The following is a 21,363-nucleotide window of genomic DNA, read 5'->3' on the forward strand; positions in this document are numbered from 1 at the left end:
CATCTTTAATAACAATATATACCATTTCATCTACATCATCATTGTTAGAATCTTTAGCAATATAATGAGATTTCTTACCTTTGTCTTTGTAGTCTTTGTAGCTTTTAAATTCTTTCTTTCCTTTGAACTTGTTGAAATTCATGTCATCTTTTCTTTTCTTATTTGGACACCTTACAAAAATGTGGCCAACTTCTTCACAAGAAACACAAATTAGTGGAATTTTGCCTTTATATTTACCTTTTCCTTTCGGTAACCTTCTTGCAAGTAGGGCTTCAATAGCTTCAAGGTCATCATATGATTCTTCTTCTTTTTCATTGTCAAATTGTTTTCCTTTTGAGTTTCCTTCCTTTCTACCAAGAGTTAGTTTGTCTTTGAATGCTGATTCTATGTTTTGAGATCCAGAAAGATAGTTATCAAAGATATCCAACTCAAAGATGTTAACCTTCCCACTAGTGCATCCAAATTTATATTATTTTTGAGATCACATGTCATCTCTTGAATAGGTGAAACTCTAATTGTATAAATAGGAAGAAGAGTTCTTAATACCTTGCTGACTATTGTCACATCATCAATTTTTCCTCTAGCAGCTCTAATTGCACTTACACTTGCTTTAATTGTTTTACTATATTTGACAATGTTTTTATCTTCTTTTATTCTCATATGATCAACTTGTCCTATTAGACTTTCTTTTTTGACTCTCCTCACATTTTCATCTCCTCCATAGATCTTTTGCAACTTGTTCCACATTTCATTAGCAATGGGATAATCTTTTACTTCATCAAATTTAAAAGAATTGAGAGTAGAAGAAATACCAATCATTATTGTGTTGTGATTCTTTTTATCTACCATTTCATCCATAGTCAAAGGATTGGAAGGTGACACATACTGGTTCTCCAAGAAGCTTAGGCCTATATCTCCAATAGTTCCCAAATGCATCTTCATGAGTTCCTTCCATGATTTAAAGGGTTCTTTGTTCAAATTAGGAATCTCACTTATGTAAGACATCTTGATCTTTAGCTTAGGTCTTTGAAACATTTTTTGCAAGAACCAACAACTCTAATACTAGGATGCATATTCTGGATTTGATTGTGTACCATGTTTTTATGTCACCATTTTAGATCACACTTAGTGATCGATCATCCTCTAGCTCTTCTCATCCTGATGATGGATCACTGAGTGTCATCCAAAACATTGATGCGAAAACATGGTACACAATTGAATCTAGAATATGCATCTTACTATGAATGATTGTGGAAATTTTTTCAAGTTAACTCTAATACCGATTTTTGAAAATATAAGTTGAGTAACTAAGAGGTGAGGGGTGAATTAGTTACCACTAAAATAATTCCAAATCACTTAGATGTCAATACAAACTTCTTATTAACTCAAATCCTTCCATAACTTGGTTAGAACTAGGTATTCATTGTAACTCGGTTAACAAAGAAATTTTGAGATATTAATGTGTGTTAACCTTTAGTAACTTAGTTGAAGAAAGATAAAGTAGAAATTAAATAACATGAACACATGACAGACCAAGATTTAACATGGAAACCCAATTTAGGAAAACCACCAATGCAACTAGTTATAACTTTTCACTCTTCTGAAGTGACATTTGTTAGGGTCCAACCTTGATTAATGAAGAAATTGATTTGCAGATTTGGATCACTCTTTTGGGTTATCCTCTAGATCCTCTCTAATCAAAATAACTTTTGAAGCTCTTTAGATGTTCTGCTCTTAATTAGATATCCTTCTTTATTCACATCGTATCATCTTCCACAACATCCATATTTCAATCCATAACTTGACCTTTCATATATATGAAACCCAATATCAAGTCATATTGAATACCTTTACAAATAAATAATTAACATTCACTAAGTTAGCTTACATAAACAAAATAAGAAACAAAAATGTTTTGTTGTAAGTCAGATGATACTAAGATTGGGTCACTTTGTTACCACCAAGTTCTTGGGTAACTAATCTAACTTGGCTTACACTGAATCCCTTTGGTAACTCACCTGATTTGGTTAACACTTAAATCCTTCAATGATTGACATAGCTCAATTTGAACTTGATCACTAAATTTGGCTTCTTCTAAACTATTGCTTGGCTAATACTGTAGTCTTTTGAGCTTGGTTGCTACTGGTAGTGCTCATTTAGAGTGTAACATTTGTGTAACATCAATAAAAATATACAATTGAATAATCAATGTTAACACTACCTCCCTACCACATCCATGATTAGGGATACTTAGACATATGTGCAAAAATAGGATGTTTCATAGTTGCACCAGATACCTCCTACATTTGGTATTGTATGGGCATTGTAGGTTTGGGAATTCTATGTGTTTGGTAGGATCCCAAGGAATTTTTGTTTTGTATTATTTGGCCATTATAGGGTTAGGTATTCTACATGTTAGGTAGGATCCCAAGGAAGTGTAAGGCTTCATGGTTAGGCATGAAAGAACTCAACCATATTTTATGTGATGATTTAATGGTGAGAAGGTCATACATCACTACTTGTTCTTATATTTTGGTTAAGAACACTTACATAAATGAAACTATGAATAATAATTTTAAGATGTAACATTTGTTGGCTTAACTTTTCCTTGAAATATTGTGGTAACAAAATGGACTTTATGGCTGAGGTCATAGAAATGAGAAAAGTGGGTTTACTAATACTTACACATGATTGGTGAGCATACTTAGATGATTTACTAAATCTATGGGAATCACATGACATATGGTTTTGTACTTGTATGATGTATCTATTATTCCATGTCTGACATGTAGGTTGGCATTTTATATGATCCTCATTAAGATATGATACTTTAAGAGTATACTTGGTGTAAACATATGATTGAACATAGTTTGACATGTGGGCTAACTTCTTGAGTGTATTCATTTATGTCATTGTATTGAGATAACATGTTGAGCTTGATAGTTTGGTTAATAATTGACATATGAAATATAATAATTGTAATATCTATCATTTTGACATGAGGGTAAAAAACTAGTAAAAAGACACATAAATAATTGGAAGATATTTTAACTACTTATTGATTTGACTATATGCAGTCAAGTTTGAATTGACTTGATTTTTGGCCTAGGTGGCATGCAGATGGAAATATGGTTTTTACCAGAGTCATAATCTAAAGAGAAGTTGATATTGTAACTCCTATTTTATAGAAATTCATCGATATATTTGACTTAGTCAACATTGTCAATGAATGTCGACCAATCATTTTGTCATCTTGAGTGTCTATCTTGGACTCCTAGTCGATATGTTGTTCAATATAGACTTGGTCATTATGTATTCAACTTAGACCTTTAGTTGATATGTGTAGTTGGAATTTAGTTTTATTTTCCATTTTATGTAGAAACTTGGGTCAATGTTGCTCGATACATTTGACTATGTGGTTTCTATCACTCATCTTCACCATATTGGTTAAATATATGCTGCTAATTTAGAGCTAAATGATGCATTTTGATGTAAAATGTCAAATTTTGAAAAAAATTTGATGCATAATGATGTTTAAATGCTAATGAGTACATTAATGATGTTATATGAGGATGTTGTTATATTTCATGATGATTTAAATGATGATGAATTAGATGTAATGTGATTGCATTACTTGATAATGTTTTCTGGATACTGACCTAATATCATGGATGCTTGCTCAGTTAGGGAGCACCACATACTAGATGGTATGGATGGTTGATTATTTTGTTACTCATGATCAAAGTATGATTAAATATGAATTAAAAGGAAATTTTGATCCTTGATATTTATAGCTAAGTACTTATTTTTTAAAGCTATTGACATTGTGAACAAGCTAAAGGTATTGTCAGTGTATATGTATGAGTACGAAAGGAAGTGGATATGAAATATCTACCAATGGGGTCAAATCCATGTGATTCAAAGGTATGACAAGTAAATATAGGTATTTGTGTGATATCATGTGAGTTTAAGGTAATATGTTAGTTCTGAGGATCCTTAAGATAAGTGTTTAATTTGATATTTCTTTAGATATTTTACTTGATTTATGATATATAATGGACAAATATATCTGATCATGTTCCTATGAGCATTGACCTATCAATGTGGTTTCAAGTGTGCCCGAGTGGTTATATGGAAAAGGTGAGAGTGTGGTTGAGGTCTAGAAGAATAGTGCATTAGATGGGGAAGGCTAGATCATCTTGTAGCCCACACACAACACATAATTATTGTTGTTGGATTACTAACCCTTGTTTCTCCCTTACCTCAAGTCAAATTTGAGTTTTTCTTTTACTTAAAACTGTTGTGATAAAAACATAAAATGGTAGATATTAAATCACTTTATTGTATGCATTGCAAAATATGAAGATGAATGATAAATTACATTACCTTAAGGTAGTCCAGTAGGTACCGTTGATGTATATTGTATTAGAATGTATTCAATTCAAAATCAATTCTTTTAAATAAATAAAATTTTGATCTTGTTCATTAGATGAGAGCCTATATTTTTGATAAAAAAGAATGTAGCATATGTCTTAATGTGAGTAATAAAATTGATATTCTTAACTATCTTTAGATGTGATTGTAATTTTCATACATAATATATATACATATATACATATATACATATACGTATATGTATACGTATACGTATACATATACATATACATATACATATACATACATACATACATACATATATATAGAAGTATAATGCATTTTATAAGGGAGGGAGGATGTCATAACCTGCTTTTCATAAACCGAATAAAATGAAAAGATTAGTACCAAATGCATTTTGTTAGGAAAATTGATTAAAGGATAAGTTTATTGCTTTAGTAATGACATAATTAGTTAAGATAATCAACTATTTTAGTTTGATCGGATAAGAAAAATGGGAATATTGTTTTAGTTATAAACTAGGGATTTCATTATATAGAAATTACCTAAATCTTGAAAGCGGAGAGCTGAGAGGAAACTAGAGAGCTCGAAAGGACTACAAAATATTGGAAGGAGAGTTTGGAAAAAGGAATTTTAGTGAAGGAAGTCGGCACCATCAGTTTCAAACACTAGGTTTCCTTTTCCTTCTTTGGTGTAAATTATTGATTTTATGTTCTCATTTTAGACCTTATGCAATGTGTGGAAAATCTTTTTAAGTGAGGGTGATTTTTTCCTTCAATGTGGATGTATATCTGAATTAAATTAAAGTAAAGGATCTTTGTGTCTGAATATTGTTGTGTTTGCGTGATTGAACATGTTCTTTATGTCCATAAATAATTTCCTCTATTTAGTAACATGAAGGAGATGGCATCCCTTCCACCTATATGTCATCAATAAGATCGTCTGAAAATTTTACTTCCTACTTCCTAGAGGTTAAAAAAGGGAATATAAATGTATATGGGAGGTTATTCTCAGCTTGGCATAGTGATTTCATTGTGAATGACCATTTCATTTTAGTGTCGAAGGATATTTCCTTCACTATTACTTGATCATTTTACCATGAGCTTTCCAATTCAAGAACCACGTAGAGCTTTCAGCTATGATTTGAGAATCACTGATTCTCACCATCTAACCACTCAAATCATGGCCAGTGGTACATAACTCAACCTACCAAGGGAATTAGTTCCTCATTTTCTTATCAAGGTTTCTAATTAAAAACCAATTAAGTTTTTTTATTGTGTTACCTCAGATTCTTGTACACATCGGACAAAAATGTTAATGACCTCTGTTAACTTACAATCCTCAATTTTTTTTGCAAGACATTGAGAACTGCCTACTGACTTGATGGAGGCATGGTGAAATAATTTTATAAGCTGATAAATGCAGATTGATTAGCCTTTACAAGCCATAGTTTTAGACATAAAATTTTCAAGTCTGTGTTACCAGAGCGATTCGTAATTGCTTTTGCAAATATGGATTGCAATCCTTAATATAAACTCTTAAATTATAATGGACCATTTAATCTGATGTGATCATAGAGGGGAACTTGTTATGTGAAATCCTAAACTGTATTCTCCTATTCCTTTATGTATAAAACCGGAGCTGCTAAGTGCTTAATGTACAGACGTGTGCCCCTTACTTGAAGCTAATCCCTATGGACTATATTTTCATAAAATTATGATATGAAAGTGAATATAAGTTATTTCTCAGTCGAGTTTGAGCTTGGGTCCTTCATATCCTATCCAAGTGTCATGGTGTCATAACAATTATCTTCTTCCTAGCGAAATTATTTAAATTTTCCTCATTATTTTTGTAGCTGAAACGTGAACACATAATCAATTCTCCTTTTGTATTGAAATAATACCACCCAAACTCTAGAAAGGAAAATTCTAATGCACTAAAAAACTCATAGTTTTGTGGATAATCTGAAGTATTAAGGCTTATCATTACATAGCTGTCTCATTGTGTTTCGATGTATGTGTTTGAGGATTCCATTAGACTTCACAGTTCATCATCATAATCATTTCTTTCGTGTGGACAACCCTGACTACTTCCATAATAATGTAAAAAAACTTTGGAGAACAATCAAGATATTGTACTTGTAAATTAATCTCTGGGCAAATTGTGGATGTCTGTAATTCCATCTTTAAATGGATATGTATAGGATCATGATGTGCCAAAAAGTGGCGATCTAAAAAATATGTAGTTCTGAAATGCTTCGAAGCATTTCAAAATATATTCGGACTTTTCTCCCACCCATCCTGATACCAAAAAAAAAAAAAAAAAACCTTTATAAGACCTAGTGTTTCTTTGCATACCAACCCTACATGGTCAACTTAAAAGTTGTCCCAAAAACATGTTTTTGGCCTATTCTTGTGTGTTTTTTACTTCAAACATCTATTTGATTTTTTTTTTTTAACCCAAATTTGATGAAATGAAAAGGGTTTCTTAAGAATGTTTTTAATTTTCCATAAATGTAATGTCTGAAAAATTATGAGTCCAGTAAGTAATTATTATTCATTTTCTAATGGAGTTATGCATAAAGTGTTAATTGAGACATTGATTGAAAAACAAATATAACTTTTAAACGGTATAGCTTTTTTGAATTCCAAAAAGTGCATCACATTATATACTTCTTCTAATATAAGGAAAATAAAAGAAAAATTAATTTTTGTAAAGTTTTGATTTAGTTAAGGTGGTCAGACATGGGATATATTCTATTCCAAAAATATTATAGGAGAAACATAATTATTTATTCATTTGGAATAAAAATATACAAAAATATGTGTCAATCCAGACATGAGCCTACTTCTTATATCTAGAATCTTATATTAAAAAATATTATTTGATTTTGATTAAGGTGGTTAGACATACACCTACTTTTTATTTTTCTCTTGAATTTTTTGTACTATTGCATTAAAATTCAACATTTTGACCAATCAAAATTTTTTTTCTTCAGATAAGGCCTAGTAGTTTAGAAACTAAATTCAATTTCTTAAAGATTCTTTTCTAACAACTTTTTGATTGAAAATTCATAATAAGTTTAAAATTTAATGCTAAGTTGACATAACCCTACTTTGCTGAGTTTTCATTGTCACTTAAGGGTATAGTTTGGTTGACCATGATCCTGCATATACCCAAGTATTGCACAAAATTTTTGCATGCAATTAAATGCATTGCTAAGTATTGAAGAGGACTAGATAACATGTGTAGTTTCATCTACTTGTGACTTCATGCATGTTAAATGTTTCTTATGGGAACATTGACATTAATAATTTTCAATGTCTATTAGCTCCTTTAAAAATGCATGAATTGGTAGGTAGAAAATTTTGGGTATGTTAGTTGAGAAGCCAATGAAATTATAACATTTCTTTGATAGCCAAGAATGGTAAAATTTAAGAAATTCCTAATTTAGATGTGCAAGTTTGACATCAAACCAAGTTTTATAATTCCAATATAAATGCTAGAACCAACAAGATTGACCGCACATAAATCTTATTATGTTTAATCATGGGTTGAATATGTGTTTCATCAATGTATTTCTAGAAAGGCAACAAGCTTAATACATAATTATGCATGGAAAGGCACCATGAATAAATTTGATAACATTATGTATTGGAATTTACTATCCAAAAGGATTCAAAATGCAAGCACTAACACTAAATTCACAAAGTTTAAGGATTGTTTGTCTAAATCTTAGATTATGCCAAGATGGAGTAATAGAATTCTTTAAATTCTAAAATTAAAATTCTCCTTGAGTTATTGTGATAATAATATGTAGAGGGATGTAATATCTCTAATTTATGTTGTATTAGTTAAATAAATGCTTGATGTTGTGTGTGTTTAAACTTCCTTATAATAGGGTGTAATGTGGCTTTAAATGGGAGGGTTAGAGATAGTTATAGTGTGCTTTGTTTATCTCTAATTGTTAGTAATATTAGAATGGATTTGGTATGTTTCATTTCTTCTATCAAGTAATTCTGGCTCTTAAAATGCTTGGTCAAGCCATTTTATATTATTGCATGTGTTGACATGCCATTATTTTCTTGTATTTCATATGAGTAAATATGCTTTCATTGCATATGAATAGATATTCTTTCATTGCATATGAATAGATATGCTTTCATTTATTTCACTACATATAAGTAGATATGTTGTTGTTTTATATTCCCAAACACATTTTTGGATTAGGCTACTTAGACATATGTGGAAAGTAGTATGTTTCATGGCTACACTAGATCCATATGATCCTCTTGTTCTAAGTTTTTAGGCTTCTCATGCCAGGGTCAGGGTTTTCTTTGTTTCGAGAAGGACCTTGGGGGAGCTAAACACTTTGTGGTTGGCATGGTAAATTCACCTAGGCCACACCCGCATCTCAAATAGTGGATGGATGACATATACTGGTTTTGGAGATTGTAATTCATAGATGGATACATGTTTTTGACATCTTGTTGAACCTACTTTTATGTAATGCAAACAATCATCTTATGATGTAATTATGTACAACCGATAATGTAGATATAATGGTCTTGATGTATTTATTTTAATCTTGCATTTTGATGGATGTTTGACATGTAGGTCAACATCTCAGATAATGCAATGTAATTGCATTTGTTATGGAAATTTATTTGGTAATCTTTGATTATGTTAATGGAATACTAGTTGACTTTTCAAACTAGGGTTTTGCTTGTTAATTTCTCCATTTCTATAAATTGTATGATGTGGCCAATGTCAAGTAGGGCATGGTTCTTACAAAGAATCAAAAGCACTTTGATATAGATTCCAGAAGCTAAATCAATTTCAAGCTTTGTGTACTATAAATTTTTTAGATCATTTATGTAATATGCTAGATGGAATTTAGTATGCTAGGTTTAATATGTTGTCAAATGAATGCTTTGTAGAACAAGAGCACAATTTATGGTTCAAATTTGTTGTTTGTTGTTAAAAATTGAACAAATATTTGGCTCAACTTTTATTATAATTTAATATATTACATTTAGATTTTAGCAATAATTAACAAATTTATTTATCAAAACACTTGATATCTAAAAAATCTACATAGTGCAAGGAAAATTTATTTTGATTATGGTTTGAGTATTCATTGTTTTGTTGAAATTTATTGATTTTATCAATCATATTTTGGCCTAGATCTGTCAAATTATTTCCTAAGCAAGTCATTTACAATCGAAGAGCTTCTAGAAGCTTGAACAACTCAATCATATCAATAGGTTAATATTTAATGTTGTTCATAAATCTAATCCCTTTCATAACTTTTTGGTTAAGGTTTTTTGAAGCTCCTCACCATTTGCTCAATGATTAATTTTACAACTTGGTCCAATAACTTAGTAGTTGAGTTTGCAACACTATTTAGAGAGGAAAATGTTTTTTTAGAAAAAAGGGTCCAATTTAGTAGAACAAGAAGAAAATAGAGCAAGTCATCCTATATTTTTCATAGAGAAATTGCAACAACATTTAGTTCTATTTGTTACCCTATTTTATCATAGAGTTTTTAGCATGAAGTTTTTATTTTGGGTATGTGCAAGATCATGGTCAATCAAACTAATCTTTTAAGTGACAATGCAAGATTAGAAAATATTGTTATGTCAACTTGATGTGCAATTTTCAACTTGTTATGAAATTTCTATCAAAAAGTTGAGAGAAAAGAATCTATAGGAAATTGAATTTAGTTTCTAAAATACTAGGCCTTATCTAAAAGAATTAAAATTGGTTGGTCAAATTTTTCAATTTCAATGCAATAGTACAAAATGCTCAGGACAAAAATAAGAAGTAGCTATATGTTTGACCACATTAATCAAAATAAAATGCTAATAATTTTTAATAAAATTATAGAGATAAAGTAGACTCATGCCTAGATGTGATGCACATTTTTGGGTATTTTTATTCTAAATAAATAAATAATTATTAATTTTATACTATAGTGGTTTTGAAATTAAAAACTCTTGTGTTTGACCACCTTAACTAATTCAAAACTCTATAAAATTTAATTTAATATTTTTCCTTATAGTTGAAGAAGCATAGAATTTGATGCATCTTTTGGATTTGAAAAATGTTGAACCATTTGAAAGTTATAGTAGTTTTTCAATTAGTGTGTCAATTAACACTTTATACATAACTCCATTATAAAATAGGTAATAATTACTTACTGAACTCATAATTTGGCACTCATTACATTTGTGGAAAGATAAGAACATTCTTAAGAAACCCTTTTTGTTTCATGGAGTTTGGGTGGAAAAAATCCATTAGATACACGTTTGAAGTAAAAAAACACACAAGAATAGGCCAAAAACATGTTTTTTGGGATGTTTTTAAAGTTGACTATGTAGTGTAGGTATCCAACAATATACTAGGCCCTATAAAGGTATTGATTTTTTGGTTTGGTATCAGGATGGGTGGAAAAAAAGTTGGAATAGATTTTGAAATGCTTTGAGGTATTTAGAACTACATATTTTTCAGATCACTACTTTTTGGCACACCATGATCCTGCACATACCCTTTTGTATTTCCCTATAGAGTAGTGATTTCTCCAAGCAAGGAAAATTTGTATACAACCCCATAGTGTTGTAGTGTAGAAGTGTATTTCAAATTTCTAGATGTAATTTGTTTATTTCACTTAAAATAGAAAGAAAGATCTCTGGCATACTTGATCTCACTTCTACTATCTTCATTTTATTTGGATTTTGCTGCATGGTTGGATATAGAGCAATTTTTTTTTTTTACATCTATCACTCTTCCCTAGGAAAAAATTATTTTCTAGTTTTGGAAGAATAATTTGATATTAGCTATTTGCTTTTTCTTTCAAAATCTATACATGTTTTTGATTTTGTGCTTTCCAAATCTTACGTTTGGGGGATACAACTATATTTGCATGAATGGTTAGTTGCATAGGTCTAGACCCACATTATCATGGATCAATCCATCTAGCAACTAGAAATGTTGACAAATGATCCAACAATAAGAGTGCTCAGCATCATGCCTAGATCCAAAGCTAGATAGTCAAGCCTGAAGGAATCATAATTGTCATTCAAGATGGAATTTTGACCTAGAGTAGATAAGCTCTGTTTAGCCCTCTACCAAGGTGTAGAGGGGTTAGGAAATCTTCCACTAAATCCAACTACTTCATCTAGGTCTAGAAATGTTTTTGAAACAATTTATAAGCTTCCTCTATATTTTAATATCATGATATTTATGATATTTGTGTTAAGTAATGGTGATGTTTCACATTTTCTCTAATTTTTGTTTTAGAGTGATAATTTTATTCCTTACTATTTTCTAGAGGAACCAATGAGCTTCTAAATAAATAGTATTTTTATATTTTAATAAATAAAAGAAAAAATAGAACTTTATAAAAGAATTGAAATATTAAAAATTTATTTAATCCTATTGAATTGTGAAAAGATCTTATCAATATTTAATAAAACCAAATCATTGTGATAGTATTCTTGTAGCAAGAATTAATAATAATATTCATTTGATTAGTCAAAGAATGTTCATATTTAATTTAAGTATTAGTATATAGATAAATAATATTTTAGTATTGCTTAAATTTCATTTTATTTTTAAAATATTTTGATGAATTTTTTCTATTACTAGTTACCATCTACAAGTTATATATATATAGTAAATTTTTAAATAGCATATCAGTGTTAAAGAGTCATTGAATTTTCATCTCTTGAATTTTACATCCATCTGTACTACTCATTAGTACTAGTGTATTTTGACCAACTTAATAATGTAGAAGATAATCTATCTTGTTATTCTCATCTTATAACAATGCTCAAAGGGGTTAGCGGGGTTGGTGGAAGAGTGAGATGGAGAGGCAAGTTTGACTTTGAATACTCTGAGCAAGAAAAATGATAGTGGTGAAAAGGAGGTTGGATGTTAGGAGTGAACTATTTTGGCTTCTAGTCTTGTCATAGGCTGTATTCCTAATATCATTCTACTCCCAAAATCTCTAGGAGGTTTTCCTAAAAATGCCTTGAAGGAAAAGCTTTTGGGAAATTTTCTAAAAGGGCCTGAAGTAGCAGTCACGCTGCCTTCTACTACTATTAAAGGATCTAACAAAGAATTTCCTAAGATACATTTAAAAGTAGGTTCTGAGGGTCCAAAGATAGGGACATTCAAGTCGGATAAAAAATATTGGGGGAAGTTGTTTAGGGCTAGCTTGAACAATAAGCCCTCGGTTCTTGTTGAACTTATCAAGGTTGGATGCCAGAATGGGGAGTTCTCTATTTTTACCCTTGAACCCATTCTGAAATCTTTGATTCTGGCCTTGGAGATGAAAATTATTGGTAAGTTCCTTGGTTCCTATCCCAAATTGATGCTGTTCATTGCTATGTTAAAAGAAATGGTATTTAAAAGGCCAAGTTGAGAAAGCTTCCCTTCCCAAGGGTTTCCTATCCTTTGAATTCTTAATTAAAGAGGACTATAATAGAATCCATTCTGAGGGGCCTTGGACAATTGGTAAAATGGCTCTCTCATTCTAAAAATGAGCTCCCAAATGGAACTTTGACAAAAATTGCCTTGCTTCTATCCCTGTTTGGGTAAGACTTTTTGTGATGTGGAGCCTAATCAAACTTGGAGGTTTATTTGATGTGGTTTCCCGCTAGATTATTTTTATGAGGGTTTGGGGGTAGTGCTACCATTTTTTAAAAATGAATCATTATTGTAAAAGGCCCATTTTTCATTTTTCCTCTAGATTAATTACCATTTTTCCTTCTATTATATTGTCTCAATAGAATGGCTTCATGCCAGCAAGGAAAATTTTGGACTCCATTATCAAAGTCCATGAGGTGATTCATTCTACCAACAGTTTGAATTTTCAAGGTTTTCTTCTCAAACTAGATTTCTCTAAGGCTTATGACGGAGTTGATTGGGATTTTATGTTCAAAGTTTTGAAGAATTTTGGTTTTGGGAATTGTTTTGTTCAACTTGTTTTCCATTTGGTTGGGACTTCCTCATCTTTGGTCATTATTAATGACTTCTCTTCTAATTTGTTTAAATCCTCTAGAGGATTGAGACATGTAGACCCTCTTTCTTTGAATATTTTTGAGATCATGGTGGAGACCCTAGGTAGATATATCGGTGCTCATGTATCCGAAGAGTTTTTATTGGTCTCAAATCATCTTCTCATGACCTTACTTTCTCTCATGATAATTTTTTTGATGACACAGAAATGATGGGGGAATCCACAATAAAGGAAGCAAGAAGCTTTGAAGAACACCTTTAGGCATACACAAATGCATTAAGATAGTTTATTAATTGGGTTAAAGCCCTATTCTATTTATAAATACCCCTATCCCTAAGTAGGAGAAGATTTCTAGAATATTGCAATGAAAAGTTTAAAAATTTTCTACTTCCTATTAGGGGCTTCCTTTAGGGCTTAAACCTCTAGAAGTCTTTTGGGATAAGCTGGTTGATAGAATCAATGTGAAGTTGGTAGGCTAGAAAGCAACCCTACTTAGCTAAGAAGGGAAAATTTAACCTCTAAAAGGGTAAAAGCACAAACCTGTGTCACCTTTTATAAAGAAATGTGATATCAGAATGTGACAGTTCAACATTAATTGTACAAAAAAATGGTATCTATGTTCAAAATATGAAGATGATGTAAACTGATGAAATGTGTAGAATTGGATGAATTTTATGCCTACAATTTTTATAATTTTTTTGATTAAGAATTTATTCATTTTATTTTGTTTTGAAGTCCCTTTTTTAACTGTAAAATATATGGGGTGTAGTTCCCGTCAAACAAATATATGCAAATCATCTTTTTTTGTTCGAATTTGAAAGTATCTTATAGATGACATGTATAGCTAGTGAACAAAAAAAGAAATAATTATTTTAGATGTATATTTTTTTTGTTATAAGTACTCAAGTTCGACCTTATTAGAATCCAACAATTTTTTCCTCCCGTCAAAACTTCCCTATCAAATCTATACTTTCTTGAAACAAAATTATATATTCATCAAGAGGATTCTCTCCTCTAGAGATAAATATAAATTTTTAATTTTTTTGATATGATTTACTATTTTTTTTCCTTTTTTGATGGAGCATCTTCTGAAATGTTGAAATATCGACTTATAATATTTTTAGATTATAACATATTATAACTAATTAAAACACTCAAAAATTTATATAATGATGATATTGAATCTAAGATCTATAAAAGGGTATTTTTAGTTTTGGAAAAAAATTGAGTTTTGATAGAGAAATGAGATGTGCCCAAAACAGGTTTTGGTATCACAAACAATAACACAGATCTATGCTTTTACACAAAATCTAATTAAAAAAATCTACCAGTTTATGCTCTTAGTCTATTCAAAATATTGAGTAAATTCTTGGAAACCACAGAAAAATTCTAGAGGAATTTTCTCTAGTTAGGAGTTGAGGACAAAAAATGGCCAGTGTTGGTTTCCTAGGATCAAGTGTGTAATCCAAATGCAAATGGAGGATTGGGTATCTACTCTATCAAATTATTTAACTCTACTCTTTTAGCTAAACAAATTTGGCATATTTTTGAAGACAACAAAGATTGAAAAAAAAACCTTCAGATTAAATACCTTATAAAAAATATGAACGCTATGGAATTCCTGAGTTCCCAAATTTTGGTTCACGAGTCTAGTATCTAGAATGACATCCAACAAGGAAAATAGTTAATTAAGTCCAGATCTAGATGGAAAGTGGGAAAAGGTAGTAATGTGTATTTTTGGGAAGACATGTAGATTTTTTAGGAACTGATTTCTTCTTTGGTGAGTTTAGAACCTTTCAAAGATAGATGTATTTTTTAGCTTGGCTCTCAAGTTTTAGACTACTGGCATCTGGGTGGATCGAATTGTTCTAGATCCTATTTTTTTTTCTTAATGACCGATCTCAACTCTTTAGTACTAGTTGAGAATGAACTTGATTGGGTTATATGAGAAGGTAGTGCTAGAGGCTCCTATTCTATGGCTTCAATAATAATCTCTTTCAAAATTCCCATCACCCTACCTCCGAATTTAGTATCTCATACAAAAAAATAATATTTTCTTTTGGCTCATGATTTAGAACAAAATTCTCATAATAGATAGTCTGATGAAAAGAGGTATGTCTTTTTCCCTTTTTTTTTTCTTTGTGAAGGGGCCCTAGAGCCTAGATACCATATTTTCTTCCAGTGTTGTTATTCCAGGGAGACTTGGATATGTATTTTTTAGAGCTTGAAATCCATTAGATCTTGCCAGGTATGGTTTCAAAGCTATGGTCTATGTGTAGAGGATTCTTACCACTAGTTGAAAAAGGTATTTGATTGTTATTATCTCCCCATATTTTATGAAATCTCTACAAAGAAAGAAACAATAGGGTGTTTAGGGAAGCCTTTCAAACTGTTGAGATAATGGGTGTTGCACACATTGCATAATATTGTTATTTTATTATGTAATGTTTTACCTAGATGGACGTGCAACATGTAAAGATTCCCATGGAATATTCTTGATGAGTTGTATTGTAACATTCTGATAATATTTTATGTAATTATTTAATATTGGGGAAAAGAATTAAATGCCCAATATTAAATGTGGGGTCAGTGGGTTAGGTAGCACATGGTTTTAGCACATGGTTTATGTAATACCACTTGGTGGTTTTGTGGGACTTGCTACTATATAAGTAGCCACAAAGGTAGTTGTTGTAGAGAGAGAGAGAGAGAGAGAGTGACAAGGAGAAGACAAAAGGCAAGAGTCGAGCGGGACAAGGCTTGACAAGTTAGCCAAGGGAGCATTTGTGAAGGTTGAAAGCATGGCATGGGATGTGTGGATTCATGCTTGTTCACATAGTTTGCTCGGTTGTGGCTATGGCCATGAAGGCTTCCATGGTTGTATGAAAATGTTATTTTTGCTGAATAATATATGATGATGGATGCTTTTGGAGGCTGGGTTTTTCCCTCAATGAGGGTTTCCCAGGGTATATCTTGTGTCACATTTTATGGTTATGTTGTCTATTCTCTTGCATGTGGATTCTAATTTCGTATTTATTTCAGATCTATTATGGGTTATGTGAAAACGATTATATTCTTTGTTGCCAAGTTTCCTTACAAGTGGTATCAGAGCTATGGTTTTACTATTGTAACCCTAGATTGAATCCATGGGAATGCATGAGAGGATAAAAAAAGAAAGGGGCAAGATATATGAATGATTTATTGCAGATTTGAGGGTTTTGGGTTTGCTATTATGATGGGATGTTAAAATATTTTGGGCATGTGAAATTGTTGGACAAAAAGATTTTTTTGGATGTTTCATTTAAAATAAGGGTTTTGGGGGGTAGCATGCAGAAATGACCTCTTGGGTAAAAATAGACCTCACCATTGGATCCGGGTCGACATTTCCATAAATTTTGATATATAATATGCCCTAGTTTGGCCATGTTCAGAGGAAATGAAAGAGTTTTTTGGTTTCAGCCCATGATGGCCATCAAATTTAATCCCGTTGGAATTTTCATCACTGAAAAAATAAAAAATGAAAAATCGTACTGAAAATGGTAAAAAGACTCTTAGTAAAATGGCCATAACTTTCTCTTAGAATATCGGATTTTAGAGTTCTTACAGGCGTTGGAAAGCTAATTCAGAGCACTACAACATGGTGTAGGTTTGGTTCTATGATTTTGAGATTTTGTTAAGTTTTAAGAGCCCTAAATTCAGATGCTATCTATTTTGAGCGCGGATTGGGGCATAACTTGGGCATACGGAGTCAGATTTTGGACTTCGAGTAGTCAACGGAAAGCTCTTGGAGAGCTCTACACATTGGTTCAGATTTGGTGTAGGTTTGGCATGATTTATTTGTTGATATATTGATCTAAACAGTTTATTAATATATTTTGACTATGGTAACATTGTGAGTTTATTGCATTGGAGATTTAAGATTTGATGTCATTGTATACTCACTTCATATTTCAGTTTGGTCTCATGATGATATGGTTATCAGTGTTTGGTTTGGATATGCATGATGACTTGTTGGGTCTACAAGTTGTGCAGTGTTATAAGCGGTCTATACTTACAGGTTGCATTTATAGCTTGGTTATGGGTTGTCTTTGCCCATTGATCTTTCATTATTGATGCATATTCAGATTGGTGGCTTGAATTTGGGTTGTCTATGCCCTAAGTCACATGATTTACTATTTTCTTCATGTAGAAGGGATGCGATGTTGTTACCAGGTATAGTCATGGTAGAGGATTGTGGTTGACTATGCTAATAGGTTGGACATATTGAGAGACAGATGCTCAGTTCATGGATGTGATCATGGTGCCATGGATTTTGGCATGACATGATTGGATATACAGGTACATCCTTGATGTTCATTAGCTTGGATTTTCTGATTCAGTTATGGTGGTATATCTTCTCGTTTGAGGATCATGGTTATTTGGTTTTCTTTTGAGGAGCTCATGATGTGCACTTTGAGTTCTTTGATGGTTTGATGCCTTGGTTGATTCTCATGGTTAGAGGATGGTTTTCCATCATGATGTCATGGATAGATTGGATACACAGTTTAGTGGGAGCTTGTGATAGTGATGGGGTGGCAATGCAGGATTAGTTCTTGGTTTGGTTTATATCTTCTTAGTTTGGAGAGGATGGATTTTATGATGCCATAGGTGACTTGGTACCATGATTGAGTGGGAGTTTTGTTGGCATTGATATATTTATTAAGTGTTTGCAGATGTTGGAGGTTTGTCTTAGATCTTGTTGCTGCAGAAGCGTCTTTGACATTTGCATGGTGCACTTGTTATCTTCATGGTGTTTGAAGATGGTTAGATCTTGAGGACTCATGGAGTTCTTGGTTATCTTCATGGTGTATGGAGATGGTTCTTCCTGGTATGTGGAGATGGTTTTTTTTCATGGTGTGTGGAGATGGTTTTCTTCATGGTGTGTGGAGATGGTTGCATCTTGAGGACTTACAGTGTTCTTGGTAAAGGTGTGGTTTATGCTTTTATTTGGCATGTTATCCTTGGTGTGAGGATGGTTTCATTATTATGTTATGGTATACTCTTGATACGTGTTTAGAGTTGTGACATGTTATAGTATGTTCATGTGGAGCATGTTATCTCTTTGATTGAGATGGTAAGATCATGTTGTCATGTTTATGTTCCTGAGGCCATGGTTGGAACTTTGACATTGATCTTGGTTTAGTTTCTTGGTATTGAGTACATTGATCATAAGCTGGATACTTCATGATATTGCTATGTTACATTTGGAGTTGGCATGGATTGATTGGTTACAGGTGCTCATGGATACTTAGAGACGGTGGTGACGCTGATTTCTCTTGGATTAGAGAAGTATTTGTTGAGACGGTTGATGGTTTCAGTAGGAAGTCCGAGGGGCACTCACCTGATATGGACTTGAGAGGAGATTGTTCTTAGATGAGTCTTGGTTGGAGACTTGGGTATCTTGATGAGCATTCTCATTCCCCACTCTTGGTCTACTCGACGGTTTGCTACTTGAGAGGTATAGTCCATTGTTTTCTCTTAGTTGCATTATATTTATGCTTGTCTTTCATGGATATGGATCTTGAGCTATGGTACATGAATTAGTTCTGGAGGGTTCATTTGAGAGATGGTTTAGCATTGGTTATCTCCATGTGCATATGTTGTTATGCTAGTTTAGTTTGGGAGATGGTTTTATATTTGGGCATATTCCTTGGATTAGGAATGGTTATTCCTTGGTTTAGGAATGGTTTTATGAGTTTGATCTTCTTGTGAGAGGCTTACATCCATGATGAGTTATATGGTATGCTTTGGATGTTGTTAAGGCTTCTTGTTGGGGTTTTATGGAGGAGATCATACTTGCACAGTTTACATCTAGAGGTGTGTGTAGAAGGACATGATACAGTTTATGATTTGCATGGTTTCTCTGGTCTTGGTTATCTTCCTAGATGTTTAGTTTTTCCTACATTAGATTTGAGATTGGTTCGAGATTGTGATCACTGGTTTGTGCTCATGTATTTCATGTGAGAGATGACATGGTTATTTATTTATCTCTTTCCTTTGTTGGTTGTGGAGAATTTGGGAGACTATTGGAGACTTGTTATGAGAGTTTTTCTTGTAGGATATTAGTTTATGTATTGTGGATGTCCTTGATACTACATGGATTCACTTCTTTGAGATGTGTTGAGTGGATTGGTTATAGATTTGACATTATCTTTTGCAGTGGGAGCTTCTTGGTATATATGTGGCAGGTATTGCTCTTGAGGCTTGTGATTGCAGGTTATAGATTGGATATGTCGGGGATATGAGATTCACTTGTTATAACTTTGAGGTATGGATAGTTGGATGGGTTTGGCACTTTCTGTGGGTGCTATTTCAGCTATGGATATTTTGACAACTACGGATACATTTGATTATCTTTGGATCAGGTTATTTGTGCTTGGAATTTCAGTTGGTATAGGATTTTATGATCTTCTAGTGTGACAAGTTGGGTGGTTTTCTCTTTGGATGGCTTCTATGTATGTCCAGTGGGAGTGGCATAATAGGAGGTGAGATCATTCATGTTTGAGATGCTGGATACTTTGATTTTGTCACGGGTACCAGGATGGAGCACTTGGTGTATTTTGATCCATGATGGTGGATGTGCTGGGAGGGATTGTTCCCTTGTTCATTTATGTGGCTACAGATTGACCCTATGCAATGTATACAACAAGTGGGAGATTGTTGAGATAATGGGTGTTGCACACATTGCATAATATTGTTATTTTATTATTTTATTTTATTATGTAATGTTGTACCTAGATGGATGTGCAACATGTAAAGATTTCCATGGAATATTCTTGATGAGTTGTATTGTAACATTGTGATAATATTTTATGTAATTATTTAATATTGGGGAAAAGAATTAAATGCACAATATTAAATGTGGGGTCAGTAGGTTAGGTAGCACATGGTTTTAGCACATGGTTTATGTAATACCACTTGGTGGTTTTGTGGGACTTGCTACTATATAAGTAGCCAAAAGGGTAGTTGTTGTAGAGAGAGAGAGAGAGTGACAAGGAGAAGACAAAAGGCAAGAGTCGAGTGGGACAAGGCTTGACAGGTTAGCCAAGGGAGCATTTGTGAAGGTTGAAAGCATGGCATGGGATGTGTGGATTCATGCTTGTTCACATAGTTTGCTCGGTTGTGGCTATGGCCATGAAGGCTTCCATGGTTGTATGGCAATGGTATTTTTGCTGAATAATATATGATGATGGATGCTTTTGGAGGCTGGGTTTTTCCCTCAATGAGGGTTTCCCAGGGTATATCTTGTGTCACATTTTATGGGTATGTTGTCTATTCTCTTGCATGTGGATTTTAATTATGTATTTATTTCAGATCTATTATGGGTTATGTGGAAACGGTTATATTCTTTGTTGCCAAGTTTCCTTACACAAACACCACTAGTGCTAGCTGCAAAAATCAAATTTGATGTGGTGGAAAATTATTAAAGTATTTTAAAAGGAAAGGTGGATTTTGACAAGGGGATCATTATAGATAGTTCAATGCTCCCTAAATATAGTAGTAAAGAAAAAATGAAAAATGTGAGATGGGTGTTGTCCCCTAAAAGGGTGGAGCAAATTGAATTTTGATGGGGTAGCAAAGGGGAACCTAAGGGCTACTAGTTATGGGGAAATTATTTGTAATAAAAATGGCAATATGATTAAAGCCATACTGATTCCTCTAGGGTTTCAAACTAACCACTTAGTAGAAGTCATAGGTCTTCTCCATGGGTTAAGGCTAGTGATCAAAAATAGCTGCTAGTGGTTATGGATTGGAGGAGATTCTATAAAGATTCTTAAATCTTTAAATCATAATTTTATAGCCTCATGGAAAATTCATAATATTATATTAGAATGTTTTTTCTATTTTGAATATTTAGAAAAATTGGTCATTAGCTACATGTTTAGGGAAGAAAACAATATGGTAGA

This window comes from Cupressus sempervirens, chromosome 8 (genome assembly GCF_028749045.1).
Source record: "Cupressus sempervirens isolate cs-2001-9-10 chromosome 8, ASM2874904v1, whole genome shotgun sequence".
Lineage (NCBI taxonomy): Eukaryota > Viridiplantae > Streptophyta > Pinopsida > Cupressales > Cupressaceae > Cupressus > Cupressus sempervirens.